The sequence below is a fragment of the Pituophis catenifer genome, unplaced genomic scaffold, assembly GCF_029215685.1.
Source record: "Pituophis catenifer annectens isolate HBS135680 unplaced genomic scaffold, rPitCat1.0.hap2 SCAF_4, whole genome shotgun sequence".
Taxonomy (NCBI): domain Eukaryota; kingdom Metazoa; phylum Chordata; class Lepidosauria; order Squamata; family Colubridae; genus Pituophis; species Pituophis catenifer.
In genome coordinates this window covers 123999933-124023210 of record NW_027256884.1, presented here as the reverse complement: position 1 = coordinate 124023210, position 23278 = coordinate 123999933, and the positions used below count along the sequence as shown (strand labels likewise).

General features: G+C 43.9%; 1 protein-coding gene across 1 annotated transcript in view; it reads right to left on the bottom strand.

Moving 5' to 3' along the window:
* The window catches only part of DLG2 (discs large MAGUK scaffold protein 2), a 1162532-nt gene that overhangs the window by 904563 nt on the left and 234691 nt on the right, over nucleotides 1-23278 (bottom strand). The window lies entirely within an intron of this gene.

Below are 23278 nucleotides of genomic sequence, written 5' to 3'. Positions count from 1 at the left end.
AGCCGCCGCTACCAGTTCGGCCGAGCCGGATAGAACTGGCTGAATTTCACCCCTGTTTATGACCATTTTTCACACTTATGACTGTTGCAGCATTCCCATGGTCGTATGAGTAACATTCGGATGCTTGACAACAGACTCACATTTATGACAGTTGCAGTGTCCTTGGGGACCCCCTTTTGCGACCTTCTGACAAGCCAAGTCAATGGGGAAGCCAGATTCACTTAACAACCGTGTTACTAGCTTGACAACCAATGTGATTCACTTGACAAATGTGGTGAGAAAAGTCGAAAACAGGGGCAAAACTCACTTAACAAATTTATCACTTAGCAACATAAATTTTGGGCTCAATTGTGGTCGTAACTTGATGGGCCTGGTGGGCCTGGTGGCTCAGAAGACTGATAGCATTGTGATTAACACCAGCTGTCTGCAATTACTGTAAGTTTGAATCTCCCCAGGCTCAAGGTTGACTCAGCCTTCCATCCTTTCTAAGGTAGGTAAATTGAGGACCCAGTTTGTGGGGGCAATAAGCTGACTTTGTATAAATATACAAAAGTATGAAGGCTATTGCTTAACGCATTGTAAGCTGCCCTGAGTCTCTGGAGAAGGGCGGCATATAAATCAAATTTTAAAAAAAAAAAAACAATCTTGAGGACTACCTGTAACTGTTCCCCATCTTCTTAAGTGTCCTGTTGACCTGCATTCCATATTGTTCAATACACACCTATACATAATTTGCACTATTTTCCCAAATGATCTAGTATTCTGACCCTGCCTGATGATGATTGATAGTAATAGCAATAGCAATAGCACTTAGATTTATATACCACTTCACAGTGCTTTACAGCCCTCTCTAAGCAGTTTACTGAATCAGCCTATTGCCCCCCAACAATCTGGGTTCTCATTTTACCAACCTCGGAAGGATGGAAGGCTGAGTCAACTTTGAACCGGTGAGATTCAAACTGCTGGCAGTCGGTAGTCAGCAGAATTAGCCTGCAATACTGCATTCTAACCATTGCGCCACCACGCCTGATAAGAGGTTAAGGCCTTCCCTATTCACCAGGATAACACAGTCCATTACAAACATTGAAATCTCCCAGGCCAGCATAGAAAATAGCTATTCACTTAACATCTCCCCTGTATAACCGCAAAAATGCTTGGAGAAAGGAATTGTCCAAGGTACCTTCTTGCAGCCTGACCATTAGTGATCTCTCTACTCAGGGATGGGATTCAGCCGGTTCGGACCAGTTTGGGAGAACCAGTTGTTATGATTTTGGGCAGTTCGGAGAACCAGTAAATCAACCACCAGCTATATTATCTTCTCTTCGCCACGTGGTCCAGCTAATCTCCGTGCCTTGCCTCCACGCCTTGCCCGCTCTGCTCACCAAAGGTAAGCATGCCACCCTCTCACCCTTTGCCTCAGGTTGGGGCCCAGGGACATGGCATTCCCTGGCTCCAGGCTTGCCCTGGAAGCCGTGCATGCATGCACATGCGCACAAGGGAGCACATGTGAGTGCATGCGCGTGCACTCACATTTTCGGTGAACCAAATTGTTAAGTGGGTTGAATCCCACCACTGTCTCTACCAAACCATCTGGTTTTGACCTCCTTGGTTTGTCTGGTTGAAATTGAACATAATTAGATGTGATCCTGGAGGAAGTGCCTCTGCCCCACATCAAGGAGGCTGGAGAGATTCCTCTTGTTGAGACTGTGGTGCTGATATGCAAACTGTTATTTGTATTGTGTGTAAGATTGCCCATGACGTGTGATCTCTGGTTCCTTAGAAGAGCTGCATGAAGCAACACCAGAAATGATTGCTTGGAAATCTGACCTAGTCATTCAGTTACGAGATCACTGCTGTACTCCAATAGAAGTTTTGTATTACACAGATTCTGTGATGACCCATCACAGAAATGGCACAGAGATAACACAAACAGCTTGCAATTTAAATAGCCTCTTTATTGCTCCAAATCTCCCCAAATGCGCCCACCAGAGGTGGGTTTCAGCAGGTTCTGACCAGTTCTGGAGAACCAGTAGCGGAAATTTTGAGTAGTTCGGAGAACCGGTAGTAAAAACTCTGACTGGCCCCGCCCCCATCTATTTTCTGCCTCTCTTCTGCCCCGGCTGATTGTGAGGAAATGGGGATTTTGCAGTAACCTTCCCCTGGAGTGGGGAGGGAATGGAGATTTTACAGTATCCTTCCCCTGGAGTGGGGTGGGAATGGAGATTTTACAGTATCCTTCCTCTGGAGTGGGGTGGGAATGGAGATTTTACAGTATTCTTCCCCTGCCATGCCCAGCAAGCCATGCCCACCAAGCCATGCCACATCCACCAAGCCACACCCATAGAACCGGTAGTAAAAAAAAATTGAAACCCACCACTGGCTCCCACATTACTGGCAAGTCCCAGAGCAGAGTGATAACAAACTCCCACACAAACCTCAAGCAGCCTCTGGCTGCAATTAGTCCAGCGCAGCACTGTCTGCACCAAGGCTGCACAGCAATAAACCCCAAATGTATTTGGCAAAACAAGAGCCAAGCAAGAAGTTCAGGGAGCAGACGATCCAGATAATTAGTCCGGAACTCCAACAAGGAATGCAAGGACTCTTGGCAAGTTCAAATATCAGCACACAATACTACAGGAACTCAGCATTCGTTCCCGACAAATGCCCCTCCTCACGGCGTCTCCTTAAGTCTCATTCCCCAGGTGTTCCTGGTGAAGCTGGGTGGGGCACTCTCCTCGCACGTGGCCTTCTCTACCTGCACTGATCCTGCCTTCTCTCCACTCTCCTAGCTCTTGCATCAGGAGGGGGTGGTTCTTGCTCCTCGTCTGAGCTCTGTCTCTCCTTCCTGCCTGCAGGCCTTGCTAATTCCGAACAGCCTTGCCTGGACTGATTCTGCCCTTCCCCAGTTTCCTCCAAGGCCAACGGAGCTGGCCTCTCCCTCGCTGTCAGTTCTTGTTCCAGCTCATCTTCCGGCCGCAGATTCAGACTCCGACAGGGGCATGACGGATTCTGTGTATATGTTTACTTCTCTATTGTCATATTCTCATCGTAAGCTAAATAATAATAATTGATAGGAGGTAAGCCTGAACAAAGATTCATACAGAGTTGCAACAGGAAGCTTCATTTGCTTGATTCCACAGACACTGAATAATCAATGTTTTTAAAGGCTCTTTTAATTTTTTTGTAAAAAAATGAAATAATAGGATACTGGAATTCTGGTAAGCCAAACCCCAATTAGATGCTAAGGTTACCTTAACAGACCAGGACACCTTTGAGATTTTTTAATGCATTCATATACAGTAATGCACAAACAATAAAGAAAGAATTCCATTACAGCTTAATGCAAAAGATGACCTCTGCCAGTAGTTTCCTGTTGAGTGTAGACTAAACATTTGGTTTTTGCTAAATTAGGAACCTTAAGTTTATAATTTACAATAGGAATGAATATTATATCCTTGATGTTAACAGATAACACAGATAACATCTAACTGCAAAACAACTGAGTTTAAACCAATATTTGAGAGGTCGCCACAAAGAAGAGGGAGTCAATTTATTTATCAAAGCACCTGTAGGCAGGACAAGAAGCAATGGATGGAAATTAATCAAGGAGAGAAGAAATCTAGGATTACGGACAAATTTCCTAACAGTGAGGACAATTAATTAATTAATTAATATATATATATATATATATATATATATATATATATATATATATATATATATATATATATATATATATGTTTTCTCAGGTTTTCGCGGGTGTTTGTATGTAGCTCTTTGGTTATTCGGGTCTTCTCCCACGTAAAATTGGAAGTGTCTTGGCGACGTTTCGACGAAGTCTCATTCGTCATCTTCAGGCTGGTGTTCTCGGCTTCGTGCTTCCAGGAGCAATGTGAGATCGCAGCTGTCTCTTCCTTCACAGCATGAACAAACGAGACGATACCTCCCGCCTACCAGCCATTTGGAAACCCGCCCTTATTGACAAACGAGTCCCTAACACGACGAATGACACCAGACCCACACTCACGAGTGCCACACCTGATGTCACCACCACACATCCACGCAGAAAGCAGACTCAAACCCACACTGATAATGAGCCACGACCAAGGACCAGAAGCCAGACCGCAGCTGCATCATTAGCCACTTTAAACCCCTCCAATCCATACATGAAGCAGACTGACACCCACCATGAAGAGCTCGCACGGCCACAAACACGAAGCCAAACAACAACAACGCAGCTCACCAGCTCAAATCCCCCTGCAACTCAGACTAAGCTGAGCACAACCAAGCCCCCACCCAAACAGAACACAACCCCAGCCAATCAGAGCACAGCCAAGCCCCTAACCAATCAGAACACACCTCCACCCAATCAGAACACAGCCAAGTTCCCACCCAATCAGCTCACACCTCCACTAGCAGTTAAAAGGAAGAGACAGCTGCGATCTCACATTGCTCCTGGAAGCACGAAGCCGAGAACACCAGCCTGAAGATGACGAATGAGACTTCGTCGAAACGTCGCCAAGACACTTCCAATTTTACGTGGGAGAAGACCCGAATAACCAAAGAGCTACATATATATATATATATATATATATATATATATATATATATATATATATGCCACCCTTTTCCCATAGGACTCGGGGCGGCTCACAAAATAAAAACAACACAAAAATCCCAATACTAAAATTAGTCAATTTAAAATCCCCAGACAATTAAAAACCCCACGGCAGATCAGGGAATTTGCTGAAAAAGCCATGTCTTCAGCTTGGCGCGGAAAGTGCGGAGGTCAGGGGCCGTCCGGAGCCCGGTGGGTAACCCATTCCAGAGGGTCGGTGTGGCCACAGAGAACGCCCTCATCCTGGAGGCCACCGGCCGACACTGTCTGGCCGACGGCACCCAGAGGAGGGCAGTCCTATGTGAGCGCACTGGGCGGTGGGAGGCCGGTAGGAGGTGGTCCTGCAAGTACCCCGGGCCCATGCCATGAAGGGCTTTATAGGTGAGTGCCAGCACCTTGAAGCCGATCCGAAGGGCCACCGGCACTCAGTGCAGCTCGTGCAGGAGAGGTGTTACACGGGAGTAGCGGGAAGCTCTCGTAACAACCCACACGGCTGCATTCTCAACCAGCTGGAGCCTCCAGGTGCACCCCAAAGGCAGCCCCATGTAGAGGGCATTGCAGTAATCCAATTAAACAGTGGAACAGCTTGATGTCAGAAGTTATGGTTGCTTCATCACTGGAGGTTTTTTTAAGAAGAGACTGGACAGTCACTTGTTTGAAATGGTATGGGACAGGGGTGTCAAACTGGCGGCCAGATGCGTCACGCACAGGCCACGCCCACCCCGTCTCCACAAAGGCAAAAGACGTGGTGATACATCACGATACGTCATGTGACGCGATCGAGTTTGACACCCGTGGTATAGGATCTTCAGCTTGGGCAGGGAGTTGAGCTAGAAGACCTCCAAGGTCCCTTCCAACTCTATCCTGATTGATAAATTGATATGCCAAGTTAGATGGTTTTCAAGATCCTGTGAAGTGATAGTACCATTTTATACACCGGTGAGGCCACCGCTGGAATATTCCATCAAGTTCTCGTCACAGTATAAAAAGATTTGAGACCCTAGAAAGAGTACAGAGAAGAGCCACAAAGACAATTAGGGGTTTGGAGGCTAAACCATACGATGAACGATGGAGGGAACTAAATATATCTAGTCCGATGGAGAGACGGACTAGGGATGATATGATATGATAGTCTTCCAGTACTTGAGGGGCTGTCACAGAGAAGAGGGGGATGACTTATTCTCCAAGGCACCTGAGGGCAGGACAAGATTATTAAAGAGAGATGAAGAAGATTATTAAAGAGAGATCCAACCTAGAACTAAGGAGACAATTTTTGACGGTGAGAAGAATTAATCTGGCCTTCAGAAGTTGGGGGTGCTCCATCATTGGAGGTTTTAAGAAGAAACTGGACCGCCATTTTTCAGGTATGGTATAAGGCCATGATGGCAAACCTACGGCACGCGTGTCACAGGTGGCAAGCAGCACCCTCTCTGTGGGCACACGAGCCGTCACCCCAGTTCAGCTCCGCCACGCATGCGTGTGTGCCTCCCGCTGGCTAGCTGGTCGTCAGGTCTCTGCTGCGCATGTGCGGGGGCGGGGCGTATGCAGTGGGCCTGCATGAGCATGCGCAGGGGGTGAGGCATTTGCGGGGGGCATGCACACGTGCATGGGGGGTGGGGCATGTGCAAGGGCCATGCATGCATGCAGGGGGGCAGGGCACATGCGCAGGTTGCGCGCACATTGCATTTGGGGGTTTCGGGCATGCCTGCACGCTTTGGGCACTCAGTCCGGAAAAGGTTGGCCATCACGGGTATAGGGTCTCCTGCTCGAGCAGGGGGTTAGACTAGAAGACCTCCAAGGTCCCTTCCCACCAGTGGTGGGTTCCTCCCGGTTCTGCTGAGCCGGTAGCAGTGACGATATGACGTCACCGAACCGGTTCTGCGCCCCCCACCCTCCCCACCCACCCCCAGCATTATTCTTACCTTTTATTTGGTCCCACCCCCAATCTATTGCTGCCTCCTGAGTCCCAGCTGATCGGCTAGAGGGGAAAAAACTGTTTAAACTCTTGCCGCGGGGCTTCAAAGGGCCGCCCTACAGCTGATCAGTGTTAAAAGAAAACAAATGAGTAGACCGGTGCCTGCAAAAATAAATGGGTAGACCAGTGCCTGCAAAAATACATGAGTAGATCAGTGCCTGCAAAAATAAATGGGTAGACCAGTGCCTGCAAAAAATAAATGGGTAGATCAGTACAGCTCTGCAAGCAGTTAAAAGCCTGGTAGACCAGTACCTCTGCTAAATCCTAAATAATTGTCACATGACCATCAAGCCACACCCACAAAATAAGCCACGCCCACAGAACCGGTAGTAAAAAAAATTAGAACCCACCCCTGCTTCCCACCCTATTATTCTATGTTCTGTGGATGAATTTATCAGGTTTGCAACAAGGATGAAGCATGTTAGGGCGTGGATCAGGATCTCTATTACACGTTTACGTAAAAAGTAGCTACTGAAATATATATCTAACCCTTAGCACAGAAGATGCCTTGATTCAAAACATATGAAAAAACAGCCGCAATTCCCCAAACAGCAAGCTACATTCTGTCTCAAACAGTAAGCAGAAAGATGAGATACAAACTGAAAAAAAAACATCACTTCACTTTTGTCGTCTTCCAGCTGAAAAGACTGGATGGACCTGAATCTGTAAACTGTAAACCTTTTTAAAGACTCATCTGATAATCAGCACCCTGATCTGCATAAAGATATTTTCATTCTCATCTATTAAACTGATTTTTTTCCCCTAACCACAGGTGATGTAAATTACCAGAAAGTTTCCATGGTTTTATCAAAACCTGGCAGGAAGTCAGGGCTGCGTATGATTAGATTATCTTCTTTCCCCAACATTTTTAAACCATTGGTTTAGATTTTTTTTTAAAAAAAATTTATCCTGGCAGGATGTTTACCCCTTTCCGAATTTCGAAAGAAATTTGAACAAGGGTTTTGACATTAAAGACAGCTCAAGCTGCTTCAACAAACAATGGAAACAGTCCAGGGTGCTTGGGTTAAGATTATATATTATTTTCAACAGAAAGGTGGCATAGAAAGCTAGTAGAGTTATTTACCTGTTCATTTCTTCTGTTATTTATTCATACGCAGCCGTGCCTTTACTATTTTTACAAATAATTCACGTCCCAAATAATCTTATTTTCCCCACAACAACCCACTGTCGTGGTTTGAGCTGAGAAAGAGTGACAGGCCCAAAGTCACCCATAGCTAAGGCGGAACTAGAACTCACAGTCTCCTGGTGATTGGTCCAAAGTCACCCAGTCTGTTTTCATGGCTAAGGCTGGACTAGAACTCCCCGTCTCCTGGTGAATGGACCCAAAGTCACCCCGTCAACTTTCATGACTAAAGCAGAACTAGAACTCACTGACTCCTGGTTTCCAAAGTCACCCAGCCGGCTTTCATATCTAAGGCACGACTAGAATTCATTGTCTCCTGGTGATTGGCCCAAAGTCACCAAGTCAGTTTTCATGGCTAACGCAGGACTAGAACTCACAGTCTCCTGGTGAATGGGCCCAAAGTCACCCTGTCAACTTTCATGACTAAAGCAGAACTAGAATTCCCCATCTCCTGGTGAATGGGCCCAAAGTCACCCCGTCAACTTTCATGACTAAAGCAGAACTAGAACTCACAGACTCCCGGTTTCCAAAGTCACCCAGCTGGCTTTCATATCTAAGGTACGACTAGAATTCATTGTCTTCTGGTGATTGGCCCAAAGTCACCCAGTCCATTTTCACGGCTAACACAGGACTAGAACTCACAGTCTCCTGGTGAATGGGCCCAAAGTCACTCCGTCAACTTTCATGACTAAAGCAGAACTAGAACTCACTGACTCCCGGTTTCCAAAGTCACCCAGCCGGCTTTCATATCTAAGGCACGACTAGAATTCATTGTCTCCTGGTGATTGGCCCAAAGTCACCCAGTCCATTTTCACGGCTAACACAGGACTAGAACTCACAGTCTCCTGGTGAACGGGCCCAAAGTCACCCCGTCAACTTTCATGACTAAAGCAGAACTAGAACTCACAGACTCCCGGTTTCCAATGTCACCCAGCCGGCTTTCATATCTAAGGCATGACTAGAATTCATTGTCTCCTGGTGATTGGCCCAAAGTCACCCAGTCAGTTTTCATGGCTAAGGCAGAACTAGAACTCCCCGTCTCCTGGTGAATGAGCCCAAAATCACCCCGTCAACTTTCATAACTAAAGCAGAACTAGAACTTACAGACTCCCGGTTTCTAGCTTGGTGCCTTAACCATCACACTTGTCCATCCAACAATTCCTCCTTCAAGTAAGCAACATTATGCAAAAATAAACTAAGCCAAAGACATTGTGAAGGGATTCGATTCGAAAAAGCGATGGAAACATAGTTAAAACTAGTAAACAACACTCTTTATGACCTTCCATATGTTTTTATTCTATTTATTCCATTTTTGGTCCCACTGCATCCATAGACTATTTCAGTACTAGCTACGGAGAGCCTCAAAACAGATGCAGAGGTAGTCACAGGAGCACAGAGTCCCATCTGTTTGTACATGTCTCGTCATTGTGTATAAATCTATGGGGATCCAGCTTCAAATATGATGGTGTGACTGCCATCTTGCCTTTTTTTTTTTTTTTGACCTCTTTCTCCCTACTGAATCTGCTGCACATTTGGTTCTTTCAGTGGTGGGACTCAAATAATTTAACAACCGGTTCTCTGCCCTAATGACCGGCTGGGTGGGTGTGGCCATGGTGGGCGTGGTCAGGAGTGTGACAGGCAGCACTCAGCCTCCTGCACCCCCCTGGGAGCAAAAATGGGCTGTGGGGGGAGCATGGCGCCCCCTCCACGCCCCATTTTGGGCCTAGTAGGCCTCCCTGAAGCCTTCTGGGAGCAAAAACAGGCCATGGGGAGGCTCGCTGCTCCCCCCCCGCTGTGGCCCATTTTGGGCCTGCACTTACCTGGGAGCCACAATGGGGTGTGTGGGGACTCCTGGAAGGGGTGGGGTGGGAAGGGGCGGAGCCAGCCAGCAATTTAACTACCGGTTCATCCGAACCGGCCCGGACTGGCTGAATCCCACCACTGGATTCTTTCAAATCTCTTTCTGGGGCTCATATCAAGTCTATCTCCCTGTGATATCCTTGAACTTTCTCTTCTTCTTAATCCAATTTATTTTATTGTAATTATTTTTACACAGCTCATCTCACCTAAGTTACTTTGGATGGTTTAAAATACTTTTAGCTCATTATAACTGGGTTTGGTTTCAACCAAGTTAAGGGAGTGCGATACAGCTGGTCCTTGGCTTACGGCCAGAACTGAGCTCAAAAGGTCTGTTGTTAAGTGAGTTTTGCCTCATTTCTTGCCACCATGGTTAAGTGAACCACTGCAGTTGTTAACTTAGTAACATAGTTGTTAAGTGAATCTGGCTTCCCCATTGACTTTCCTCAGCAGGAGGTTGTAAAAGGTGATCACTTGACCCGGGGACATTGCAACTGTCAGAAATATGAACCGGCGTCTGAATTTTGATCACATGACCACGCAGATGCTGCAACAGTCATAAGTGTGAAAAATGGTGCCACGTCACTTTTATCAGTGCCATTGAAACTTCGAACGGTCATTAAATGAATGGCTGTAAGTCAATGATTATCTGTACTTTGTTTTCAATTCCCAAAAGATATTTAGGATACATAGAAATAGATTAACACACTGCAACTCTTTAAAGCAGCCACATCTGTTCCAGTAGTGGGTTTCAAATCCCATCGCTACCGGTTTGCTCGTGGACGCATGTGCGCTTGCGCGCGCATGCAACACTTCTGTGCATGCACAGAGACGTCCGGGCGGGTGGGCGGAGCCTTCCACCACCACCAAACCAGGGCGAACCGGTAGCAACCCACCACTGATCTGTTCCCAGGATCAGTTAGTAGCTGCAGAAAATGCAGCTGCTTTAAAGAGTCTATGAGAGATGCAGTGTTCTCTCTGGCCCTTTTAAATAATTGCAGATAGAAGCTACAATCACGCTCCCACATAGTCTGAACTCCCATTTCCAAGTTACGGTATATCTAAAATATTGCATATCTCCAATGCCCAGATACTACTCATACATAAGTCTTTATTCACATAATTTCACAACCTGGGGAGGACAATAACCATATTAAAAGAATAGGCAAGGGTATAATATATTATGTATAGGAGTGGTATGTTGGCCTAGAGGTGGAGCTCTTGCCTCACAATCAGGAGGCTGTGAGTTCGATCCTAGGTAGAAGCAGATGTTTTTCTCTCTGGGCACACTGAGAATTTATCTGCTGAACAAAACTCCGCATTGGTGACAGGAAGGGCATCTGGCCATTAAAACACTCTGCTAGCTCCATTCAGTTGCCCAGACTCCACCCTGCAAGGGATTATGGGGTCGTTAAAGGAAGATGATGATAATGTTTTATGTATCCTATATCTATAAATTATCTTTTGAAAAGGCAACAGTTTACCAAATTAGGTTTCCCATTCAGCTGAATAACAGAATAACGGAGTTGGACGGGACCTTGGAGGTCTAGTTCAACCCCTCTGCTCAAGCATGTCCTATATCATTTCAGACAAATGGTTATCCAATCTCTTCTGAACTGGAAGCAGTGGTGGGATTCAGCCGGTTCTGTCGAACTGGTAGCAGTGGCTGCAGTAGGCCCCGCCCAGGAGTGGGTTCTACTTACCTTTACTACCAGTTCGCAACGGGAAGCTTCTGCGCATGCGCAGATCGATGATGACAACATCCGGGGCCTTCACCTCTGACCGGAAGCACCCAATCAATCCTACGGCAGTGAGGAATTTAATTTTATGTTTCTTTTTTTTTTTTAAAATAGGGCCTGGTGACTCAGCAGACTAAAAGCATTGTGTCTGCAATTACTGTAAGTTCGAATCTCACCAGGATCAAGGCTGACTCAGCCTTCCATCCTTTCTAAGGTAGGTAAATTGAGGACCCAGTTTGTGGGGGCAATAAACTGACTTTGTATAAATATACAAAAGTATGAAGGCTATTGCTTAACGCATTGTAAGCCACCCTGAGTCTCTGGAGAAGGGCGGCATATAAATCAATTTTTTTTTAAAAAAAAAATCAAGCCTCTCTTTAAAACTCTTAAATCATTGTTTTTCCAACCTGTCAACTTTAAGATGAGTAGACTTCAACTCTTAGAATTCTCCAGCCGGCATGCTTTTTTTTTGTTGCCAAGTTTAAAAAACACTGCTCTAAATAAATCATTGGAGAAGCTGCAGATTACTGATGGAACTGAATATCAAGCACAGAGAACCTGCCCACTGCAGAAACGCATCCTGGAAATATCTGGACCGATGCAACTTACGACCATTCAAAATTACGACGGATCTGAAAAAGGGGATTTATGACCCAGATCCAAAGTTCTGAAGACACGCCCACTGCAGTCAGGTGACTGCATTTTGGGCTCTTGGCAACACAACCATATTTTACAGCCATCCTATGGTCACATGACTAAGTTTTATGACGGTTTGGTGAAAACCGGCAGTTACTTCTAGTTTTTGGCAAAACCATAGCGAACCATTGGCTCACTTAATGACTGCACTGTTCGCTGAACGGCCACATGCTCATTTTACAAGTACAGTATTCGTTTAACGACTGCCACAATAGAATCATAAAATATAGGTTGGTCATAAAATCAGGTTGGTCCTATGACCGACTTGTTTTGATCATGACTTACAACCAGGGCAGAGGTGGGTTTCAGCAGGTTCTCACCAGTTCTGGAAAACCGGTAGCGGAAATTTTGAGTAGTTTGGAGAACTGGTAGCAAAAATTCGGACTGGCCCCATCCCCATCTATTCTCTGCCTCCCAAGTCCCAGCTGATCGGGAGGGAATGCAGTATCCTTCCCCTGGAGTAGGGTGGAAATGGAGATTTTACAATATCCATCCCCTGCCATGCCCACCAAGCCACGCCCACCAAGTCATACCACGCCCCCAAGCCACACCCACAGAACTGGTAGTAAATTTTTTTGAAACCCACCACTGAACCAGGGTGGTATTCACTTACCTTCGCAACCGGTTTGCAAATGTGAGCATGCAAAGCCTTCCGCGCATGCACAGAGGGTCAAAAATGGGACGTGATGACCAGGGGTGGATTCTACTTACCTTTACTACCGGTTTGAAGTGGGGCCGCGCGTGTGTGTGCTTGCTTTGCTTGCGCACGCTCTTCTGTGCAAGTGTAGAAGCTTCTGCACATGCGCAGAAGCGTTTTATTTATTTATTTATTTATTTATTTTTCATATTTGTATACCGCCCTACTCCCGAAGGACTCAGTTTTGATGATGCGGGGGTCGGTGGGCGGAGCCTCCTGCCAGTTTTACTACCGATTCTATAGAACCGGTGCGAACCGGGAGCAACCCACCGGTTGATGACATCTGGGTGGGTGGGTGAAGCCTCCCGCAGCTGCCGCTACCGGTTCGCCCAAACCAGATAGAACCAGCTGAATACCACCACTGCTTACAACCATAATGGGCAGTCACAACTCAACAACTATCTGTAAAAGAAAACCTTTTTTTTTTTTAACACAACACATAATTCAGCTTTGGAATTGACTGTGTGGTGTGGGCTTCCATAAAATTTGAATTAATTCATGAAAGTCACAAGGAATAATGGTTATTAGTCTCCATGGTACTAGAGTTACCCCTGAAGGCCACCTCTGGGACACTGGGAAAGGATCCTTGGGCAATGGTTTGGCACTGCTTTTGTTCTTAAGCAGATGGTGAATGACCTGTAGCCATCACTCAAATTATCTTGGTTGTAAGAAAAACCTTCAGCAATAAAAAATTTTTTTTTTAAAAATCCTTCAGAGTACATTCTTTAAACCAGAAAGGCACAGTTTCCACATGGAAACCGCTTCTGAACTTTGTGTTTGAAGTGTTTGAAAAAAATAATGGCTACTAACATGCCTTCCACTGAAGACCTGTATACTACACGAGTCAAAAAGAGGGCTGAGGAAATACTTACAGACCCCTCGCATCCTGGACATAAACTGTTTCAACTCCTACCCTCGAAACAACGTTATAGAGCACTGCACACCAGAACAACTAGACACAAGGACAGTTTTTTTCCCAACGCCATCACTCTGCTAAACAAATAATTCCCTCAACACTGTCAAACTAGTTACTACGTCTGCACTACTATTAATCTTCTCATTGTTCCCACCACCCATCTCCTCCCATTTATGACTGTATGACTGTAACCTTGTTGCTTGTATCCTTATGATTTATATTGATAATGTTTCCTAGTATGATTTGATTGCTTATTTGTACCCTATGACTATCATTAAGTGTTGTACCTTATGATTCTTGACGAATGTATCTTTTCTTTTTATGTACACTGAGAGCATATGCACCAAAGACAAGTTCCTTGTGTGTCCAATCATACTTGACCAATAAAGAATTCTATCTTCATCTATCTATCTATCTATCTATCTATCTATCTATCTATCTATCTATCTATCTATCTATCTATCTATCTATCTATCTCTTCTTTAAACCAGAAAAGCACAGTTTCCACATGGAAACCACTTCTGAACTTTGTCTTTGAAGTGGAAAAGAATGAAACTTTGATTTTGGGTTTTACTGATTAGATTGATAGATCCTTATAGAAATGGCTAGTTTGTATTACTATGAAAAAAACAAAAAGTTGTGGTTTGATGGTTCTAAGTCAAGGCCTACCTGTATTTAATCGATTTCCATCTGATTCTTCTAGATTCCCCCCCCCCCACTTTGTATAGATGTTTTGAAATGGTATTTTTTTCTTCCGAGCCCATTAAGCTTATCCTGCTTGTTTATATTTTTAGAAGAGAAGGAACTTTTTATTCCTTCCTTCCTTTCTTCTTTTTTCTGTTTAATAAGTTTTAGACCAAAGTATTTCCTTTTGATTAGCCAGTGAATGAAGATCTTTTATTCTTTAAGTTCTTAAAGTTGATGTGTTCCACTGACTGATGATAACATCAACTGACAACTTCGATGATTCACTTAACAACTTGTGGCTAGGAGGGTCGTAAAATGGGATGAAACTCATTTAACAAATGTCTCACTTAGCAACAGAAATTTTGGGCTCAATTGCAGTCGTAACCTGAACTATACATACCCGTGTTTCCCCAAAAATAAGACCGGGTCTTATATTAATTTTTGCTCCAAAAGATCCTTTAGGGCATATTTTCTGACTAGGTCTTATTTTCGGGGAAATACAGTAACTAAATGTGTTTGTCTGGCTATCTTAACTGGGGCTTATTTTTTGGGTAGGGCTTATATTACGACTATCCTGAAAAATCATGCTAAGGTTTATTTTCTGGTTGGGTCTTATTTTCGGGGAAACATGGTAATAACCAGAAGTTGCTGAGATTTTCCTAGCATTTCCTAGTAACTGTACATTCAACCGTAAACATCAACAAAATAGAAAAATATGCTTAATGCAACATGTGCCGTTTATTTATTCATTCCAAGTTGTGCTTCTCATCATCTCACTTATCTCCTGAATTTGTTAGCTAATGTGGTATGAAAGTTAAAGAGACTTCATGCTTAGAAAGGGCAGAATTTCTTCATGAAGTATTTTATTTTTAGTGTTTGCTTTATTTTATAATAAAGTTTCCCCCCACCCAAAGGAATGGGGTGGGGGGGAAATGAAGGCACTGAGCTATTGTGTGTGATAACAACTCTTGCATTTGTTTCATTAGTAAATTGTATTTATTTTTTTCAGGAAAAAGAGATGGATGGATGGATGGATGGATGGATGGATGGATGGATGGATGGATGGATGGATGGATAGATGGACGGATGGATGGTTGAATAGATAGATGGATAGATAGATAGATAGATAGATAGATAGATAGATAGATAGATGGATGGATAGATGATAGATAGATAGATAGATAGATAGATAGATAGATAGATGATAGATAGATAGATAGATAGATAGATAGATAGATAGATAGATAGATATGGATGGGTGGATGGATGGATGCATGGATGGATGCATGGATGCATGAATGGATGCATGGATAGATGATAGATAGATAGATAGATGATATAGATAGATAGATGGATGGATGGATGGATGGATAGATGATAGATAGATAGATAGATAGATAGATAGATAGATAGATAGATAGATATGGATGGGTGGATGGATGGATGGATGCATGGATGGATGCATGGATGCATGAATGGATGGATGGATAGATGATAGATAGATAGATAGATGATATAGATAGATAGATAGATAGATAGATAGATAGATAGATAGATAGATAGATGATAGATAGATAGATAGATAGATACAAAGATACATATATACATATGTCTTTACAAGGGACAACTGAGAAAGAAGAAAATAAACATTCTGTACAATTAGTTGTGACATCATCCATATAAGACCTCAAGTCCCTGCAGCACACCAGGTTGCAAAGTGACAGCAAACACCAGACAGGAGAAACAAAACAGGGGGGTGGAAAGATTAAGAGGTGTAGTAGTTGTAACGTGTGTACTCGCTTATTAAATGTCAAGATTGATTTCCGCTCCCATCCTGCCTCACCCCAAAGGTTTTCTTTTTGCTCTGCTGGCTGACCCACAGCATCTGGTAGATCAGGGATCACTGCTGTTACACACCATCCGTCGCTGTAAGTCATCGTTTCATCTTCATTTTTCCCCACCCCTCATATTTGCTAATTGCTCCTGTCATTAAGAGCTCTGAAGCCATTTAGCAGCTCCCATCTGTCCAACTGACCACCGTAGGATGTCCTTACTTAAACTCATTTCAAACAGCGGGAGCCTAAATTCTAATTAATGGCCAGAGGAAGGGGATTTATTTGAAAATTTGGCTCCTTTGCAATGGATTTTTATAATAATCCGCGTTATGACATATTCCTAAGATTCTCTACGCTGGCAGGCCTCAACTTACAGCCACAATTGAGTCCAAAATTTATGTGGCTAAGTTAAACATTTATGAAGTGAGATTTGCAACCATTTTGCAACCTTTCTCGCCACAGTTGTTAAGGGAATGACTGCGGTTGTTAAGTTAGTAACACGGTTGTTAAGTGAATCTGGCTTCCCCGCTGCCTTTGCTTGTCAGAAGGTCGCAAAAAGGGGATCACATGTCCCAGGCAGGGGTGGGCTTCAAAAATTTTAGCAAGGGATTCTGTGCCCAGTTGCTGGGTGGGCGTGGCCACGGGGAGCGTGGCCTAGTCAGCCTCCTGCACCACGGCGAGAGGTGGCATTTTTGCCCTCCCCGGACTCTGAAGGCTTTTCTCAAGCCTCCGGGAGAGTGAAAACGGCCTCCTCAGGCTCCAGAGGCCCTTCACGGGCATCCTGCGCTTACCTGCATCCAAAACAGACCGCATGGGGACTCCTGGGAGGGGCGGGATGAGGTGGGTGGGGCCAGCCAGGAGTGGGATTTGGGGGTTCTCCGAACTGCACAGAATCTTAGCTAGAAGTTGTGAACCCCTGCGAACCCCCAGTTGAACCTGGTCCCATGGATTCTGCAATTAGTTTAGTTTTGTTTTAGTTTACTCTACTTTATTGTCATTGCACCGTGTACAACGAAATTAAATGCCATCCTCAGTGTAAATTATAACTATAAAAATAAAACACACTCATCCTTCGCATTCTATACAATTGAATTGAAAACCCCTGATAGTGCATTAATATTGCACTATACAGTAGAATTCAATATGGTTACTGCTCAGGAATAGAAACTGTTTTTCAGCCTTGTTTTTATTATCCTGTACCGTCGGGTTCAGTTGGCTCAGTGGCTAAGACGCTGAGCTTGTCGATCAGAAGGTCAGCAGTTCAGCGGTTCGAATCCATGGTGCCGCATAATGGGGTGAGCTCCCATTACTTGTCTCAGCTTCTGCCAACCTAGCAGTTCGAAAGCACGTTAAAAATGCAAGTAGAAAAATAGGGACCACCTTTGGTGGGAAGGTAACAGTGTTCTGTGCATCTTCGGTGTTTATTCATGCCGGCCACATGACCACGGAGACGTCTTCGGACAGCGCTGGCTCTTTGGCTTAGAAACTGAGATAAGCACCGTCCCCTAGAGTTGGAAACGACTATCACACATGTGTGGGGGAACCTTTACTTTTACCTTACCGTCTGCCAGATGGTAATAGTAGAAAAAACGGGTGCCCAGGATGAGATGGATCTTTAAGAATGGTTTGAACTTTCTTAAGGCAGCAGGAGCTAATTGTTATTCATATGAATCATATCCAGCTCTCTGTAGGAGGCATGGAGGGGAAGGAAGGAAGGAAGGAAGGAAGGAAGGAAGGAAGGAGGGAGGGAGGGAGGGAGGGAGGGAGGGAGGGAGGGAGGGAAGGAAGGAAGGAAGGAAGGAAGGAAGGAAGGAAGGAAGGAAGGAAGGAGGAAGAGGGAAAGAGGGAAAGAGGGAAAGAAGGAGATGACCCAGAGCAAGGTAGAGGAACTCATTTACAGTGGCGATGTGACAATGTTGGGAAACCTAAAGACTAGGTTGGCCTGGAGAAAATCTATGTGGTTCCTAAGAGTCGGGACTGGACTGATGGCACATAATGGACATAACCTGGAGAAGATCCATCTCTGTGATTACTACGAAGTGAAATTGACTTGAAAGAAAATAATCAATGAATAGAAAGATCGGGTCTCTGGAGAAGACTTTAATACTGTAGGAAGTTAGCACCCACCCCTCTCCTAGGAAAATGAGATATTTTAGGAAATATTAAAAGGACAGAATATTTCCCCTAAAAGGGAGGCAGTAACTCACACACCCCCACCGTTGTCAATGGGCCATTAAGGCCTGGACCAATTCTATGTAACAAAGATCTACCTCCTTCAGCCAGAGCCATAGTAGGAATTGCCCAAAGCCCCTTCATTATATCATCACTCAGCAAGGCTCAACCAAGCCTGGGACTCAAAGGACAACCTACAGAGTTGCCCCTGCATGGCCCCATGGGAGTCTGACAACCAATCAGAACACAAGCTCAAATTCAAAAGCCCAGAGAGGGACTAAAACCGGGACACTCTCAGCATCTCTTCCCTTTTTGACCCCCACCCCCAGGACCTCAAACCATGTGGTCCTGTCCACCATTAAAAACCATCTTTCCAAGCAGTCTCCACGTTTCCAGCGTCTTTCTTCCCCACTTGGAACTGAACCCAGATGGACATTTCTTCCAACATTGGGAAAGATGGAAGGAAAGAGAAGAAGAGGATGAACAAGTGGGGGGGGGGTTGTCAGTTACAGGGAGATGGGTCACCATTGGAAGACCTGAAGGAACAATTTAGGGACACATCTTCATCATGGAGAAACTCTATTTATGTGGTTGCTAAGAGATGATACCAATTTGATGGCCAATAATCAATCAAGCCACTCCGCAATTACTACTTTGCTTAACACCATTCTGGCTATCCTATTTATTTTTTTAGGAGTATACCTTTCTTTCTTTTTTTTGGGAAAAAACTTTTTAAAAGTCAGAAAGCGCAGGAAGCTTGGCACAGATGCCAAATCCACCGGCAACCTGGCCCGGAGGTAGGCCATTTTGTACCCTCCAAATGTTTTTCGCACAAGCGTTTTCATAATCCCCTGTTACTTTCTAAGCTGTCAGGAGCTGTGGAAAGTTACTGAGAGAGTCCTACAAGGTGCCCTATAAGAAATCAGGGATGAAACGTGAATGTCATCCAGGAGATATTACTGGTCTTATGCTTACTCTGAGTTAAAAACATTACGGTGATTGATGGCTCGCGCTGTGAGAACCCTAACAGCCCAGCCTTAATGAAAGCTTGCCTTTTTATATAAGCTTCTTTGCAAGCAACTCCGTGTTTTTGACAAGTTGCTGAGATTCAACGGTTTGATGGAACAGCAATAGAGGGCATAATTTGTAGACTCTCACTGTGGGCGTAGATTAGCAATCCTTGCAGGAGAAATGTATTCCTTAGAGTGTAGTAGAAACTTCTTATCTCTTTTTCCTTAATGTCAGAGTGTTCAACCTTGACAACTTTAAGACTCGTGGACTTCAACTCCCAGAATTCCCCAGCCAGCTCGTATGTATGATGGTTGCAGTGTCCCAGGGTCATGTGATCCTCTTTTGTGACCCTTTGACCAGCAAGGTCAATAGGGGAAGCCAAGTTCACTTTACAATCGTGTTACTCTCTTAACTCCAGGGATTCACTTAACAACTCTTGCAAGAAAAGTCATAAAATGGGGCAAAACCCACTTAACAATTAACAATTGTCTCACTTAGCAAAGGAAATTCTGGGCTCAGTTGTAGTCATAAATCGAGGACTGTATGAGCTTCCCCGGGGGCCTATACTACAGAGGTACTACTCGTAGTAGCTTCCTCTCACCATTACGTCACAGATATCTAGGGTGCACAGGACAATTTATATCTCCCTGCTGTTTTCAGATACCAGCCTGGCTACAACATATAATGTTGCCAGAGTTTCCGCAGAAGTGCTTAAAAACTGTTGGATGATAACCTGTGTTATAAATTAGATTTAATGAGCATCTACTTCGCCATAACAGGATGCTCTATAATTTGATAGATATAGTCTTCCACATGCTAACCTTTATGCTCTCCTTATTGTTGTTGTTAGTTGCAAAGTCTTGTCCGACTCATCGCGACCCCATGGACAACGTTCCTCCAGGCCTTCCTGTCCTCTACCATCCTCTGGAGTCCATTTAAGCTCACGCCGACTGCTTCAGTGACTCCAGCCAGCCACCTCGTTCTCTGCCGTCCCCTTCTTCTTTGGCCCTCAATATGTTCTCCTACACCCATCCAATCCTCCTGCCCCTTGTTTTAGATTGTTTGTTTTAGATTTTTTTAGACTCTTGTTTATTTATAGGTACTTCCTGTTTTAACATATATTTTTTGTCTCTTCTAGTTCAGGGGTGTCAAATCAAGGCCTGCAGGCCTCAGGATGCTTAGATCTAGCCCGTGGGACTGCCCTGGAAACAGCGAAGGACTGGCCCACGGTGCCTCTTCCAGCGAAAAGGGAACTCGGGAGGGCCATATGCAGCCCCCCCCTCCCCGAGCTCTGTTTTCACTAGCAGAGGGTTGCAGGAGGCCGCCCCAACTGAAAACAGAACTCGAGAGCCCGTTTTCACTGGCAGAACACTCAGGCTGCCACAGGTGCCCCCGACACCAGTGACGTCAAACTGGCCATGCCCACCCTGGCCCCCCAAGGTCAAACCCAACTCTGAGGCTGCCCTTAATGAAATCGAGTTTGATACCCCTGTTCTAGTTTGTTATATATGACTTTGATGCATCTTCTCTGGTTTTTAATTGAGTGTCCCTCCTTCCTCCTTATCCTGGTCTATGACCGTAATAAAAAGCAATTTATTTATCAAACGGCTATTCGACGTATATAAAGATATGTTTTCCCCGGCAGCACAAAAACTAGCCAACAAGAAAGCAATGATGTAGGTTAAGCTAACCTAGGATAACTTCCCGTTCTGAATGATCTCCCAGCTGAATGATCTCTATTACAGCAAACCATGCAAAGAATGAACACGGCCCTTGCTGATACCAGACCAACGAAGCAAGCAGTGCCTAACGTTTAAGCCTCTACGTGGAGCTTCTGAAAAATCAATTTTTGCCTCTCACCGATTTATAATAAGCAAGTGTGATGAACCGAGGGGCTTCTCGTAAAAGGAACGACAGAGGGCTGAAGAAACAACCAAAATACAGAGGAAAATTCAATAGTACCGCCAACTCTTAAGAGAAGGCCTCGCTCTCACCTCACCTCAGTTCTTCAAATACATAAAATTATTCAGGTAAACATTCTGTTTTTTGGGGGAAAAAAATCACCCTTGATATCAAAAATGATATCCAGAACAGTATCCTACAACCATAGTCATTTTCTACTCCCGTGTGCAGACGATAAAAGTAAATAAGTTTGGCTAATAATTTATCAACAAACTTTTTTTTTTGCCAGTATTCTTTGCACGTTTCAACATTAGCTGTACCTTTCCTGATTGTTATAATAAAAAATTATTATTATATAATAATAATGTTAGAATACAATATAATTATAATAATAATAATAGTCATAAGCATGTTCACTGATTAGTCATATCTGGTAACTTTTTTTGTGCTTAATATTTCTGATCAGTTTGTACTGCAATATTGTGACTTTCATATTGATCTATACCAACATTTTAAAAGCTTCTCTATAAATCCTTTGTTAAGATCAAAGATTTTCAGAGAGAAGGCCAGCAAGGGAGAATTTATTGGTATAAGTATATAAAATAATACAACACTAATGTCTTTATGTAACATGTCTTATTTTATCTAAACTAAACTACACAACTACCCTGTTTCCCCCCCAAAAAAGACATCCCCTGATAATAAGCCCAATTGGGCTTTTGAGCACATGGCAATAAGGCCAAGCGCTTATTTCAGGGTTCAAAAAAATATAAGACAGGGTCTTATTTTCAGGGAAACACGGTATCACATTGTTGGAGTGCAAATATTGTCTTTCAGTGATGGTTCCCAAAACTTTTTAAACATTAGATCAGTCACACAAAAATATGGAGATGTCAAGTGTATTTATCTAATTTCAAGGATTGTTCCTGTGTTTATACCTATCCAAATTGCTCTATTTTCATCATAAAATGGTAAAATAATCGTTTAGAAATCCTGAAGAATCCAGGATCAATTTTTTTAAAACACCAACACATTTCCTGCATATAATATTTTTGGTCACGGAAATAAATCAGACAACTTTACAATAGACTGTTTTAGAAATCAAAATTTACACACCTCCAATGTGGCCCTTTGAAACTTCTTACTTTGGACCAGAGATTCAACTGCTTCACATTAATCAAGTACCAAAATTCAAACTTCAGCTTTTCAGGAACACATTTTTAAGTGGGTTGCACAGCATATTGACATATCAGTGATAATACTTCAACCAACTCTTATTTGTGTTAACAGAGCCATAAATCACACTCAACTTAATAAGACATTAAATGCACTCTGTGCACAAATTTGCAGCTGCAGCCTCTGAGATTGGAAATGGGCCATCTGATTTACACATAAACAAAAGTATAGAGAATCACAAGAGGCGAAAACTATTTTTTTCGCTGTGAACTTATGCTAGCCATCATCAGCAAAACATTTACAGTTTTTTTTCCAATTCTAGTTTAGTGGTGGTCCTTGTTTAACAACCGCTTGTTTGGTAACCATTCAAATATACAATGTCGCTGAAGTAGTGGTTTGCTTGGATTTGTCTTTTTGGTAACATACCCATGTAATCACAATTTGTGGCCTACTCTGCTGGATTCCCTCTATCAAAATCAATGGGGAAGCCAGCAGGAAGTCGAAAGTCATGGTTACATGAAGTCTTCGCTTAATAACTCATGTGAAAGTCAGAAGTCACGGTTACATGAGGTCTTCGCTTAATAACTCATGTGGTCCTCGCTTAATGAGAGCAACCAGGACTGCCAGAATTGCTGTCATTAAGTGGCATGGTCCTATGGTTTTTTTTTCCGATTTACAACCGTTCCACTTAAAGCCACAGCTTCCGATTTGTGTTGTTGAACAAGAACTGCCAGTAGTGACAAACTGATATTCTGCAGATTGCATGCTTACAAAGAATTAGGAAAACTCAGAGCCATAGCAAAATTGCTAAAGCTAAATTTCAGAAGGAATCTATACAGATCGGTGTGGGTCA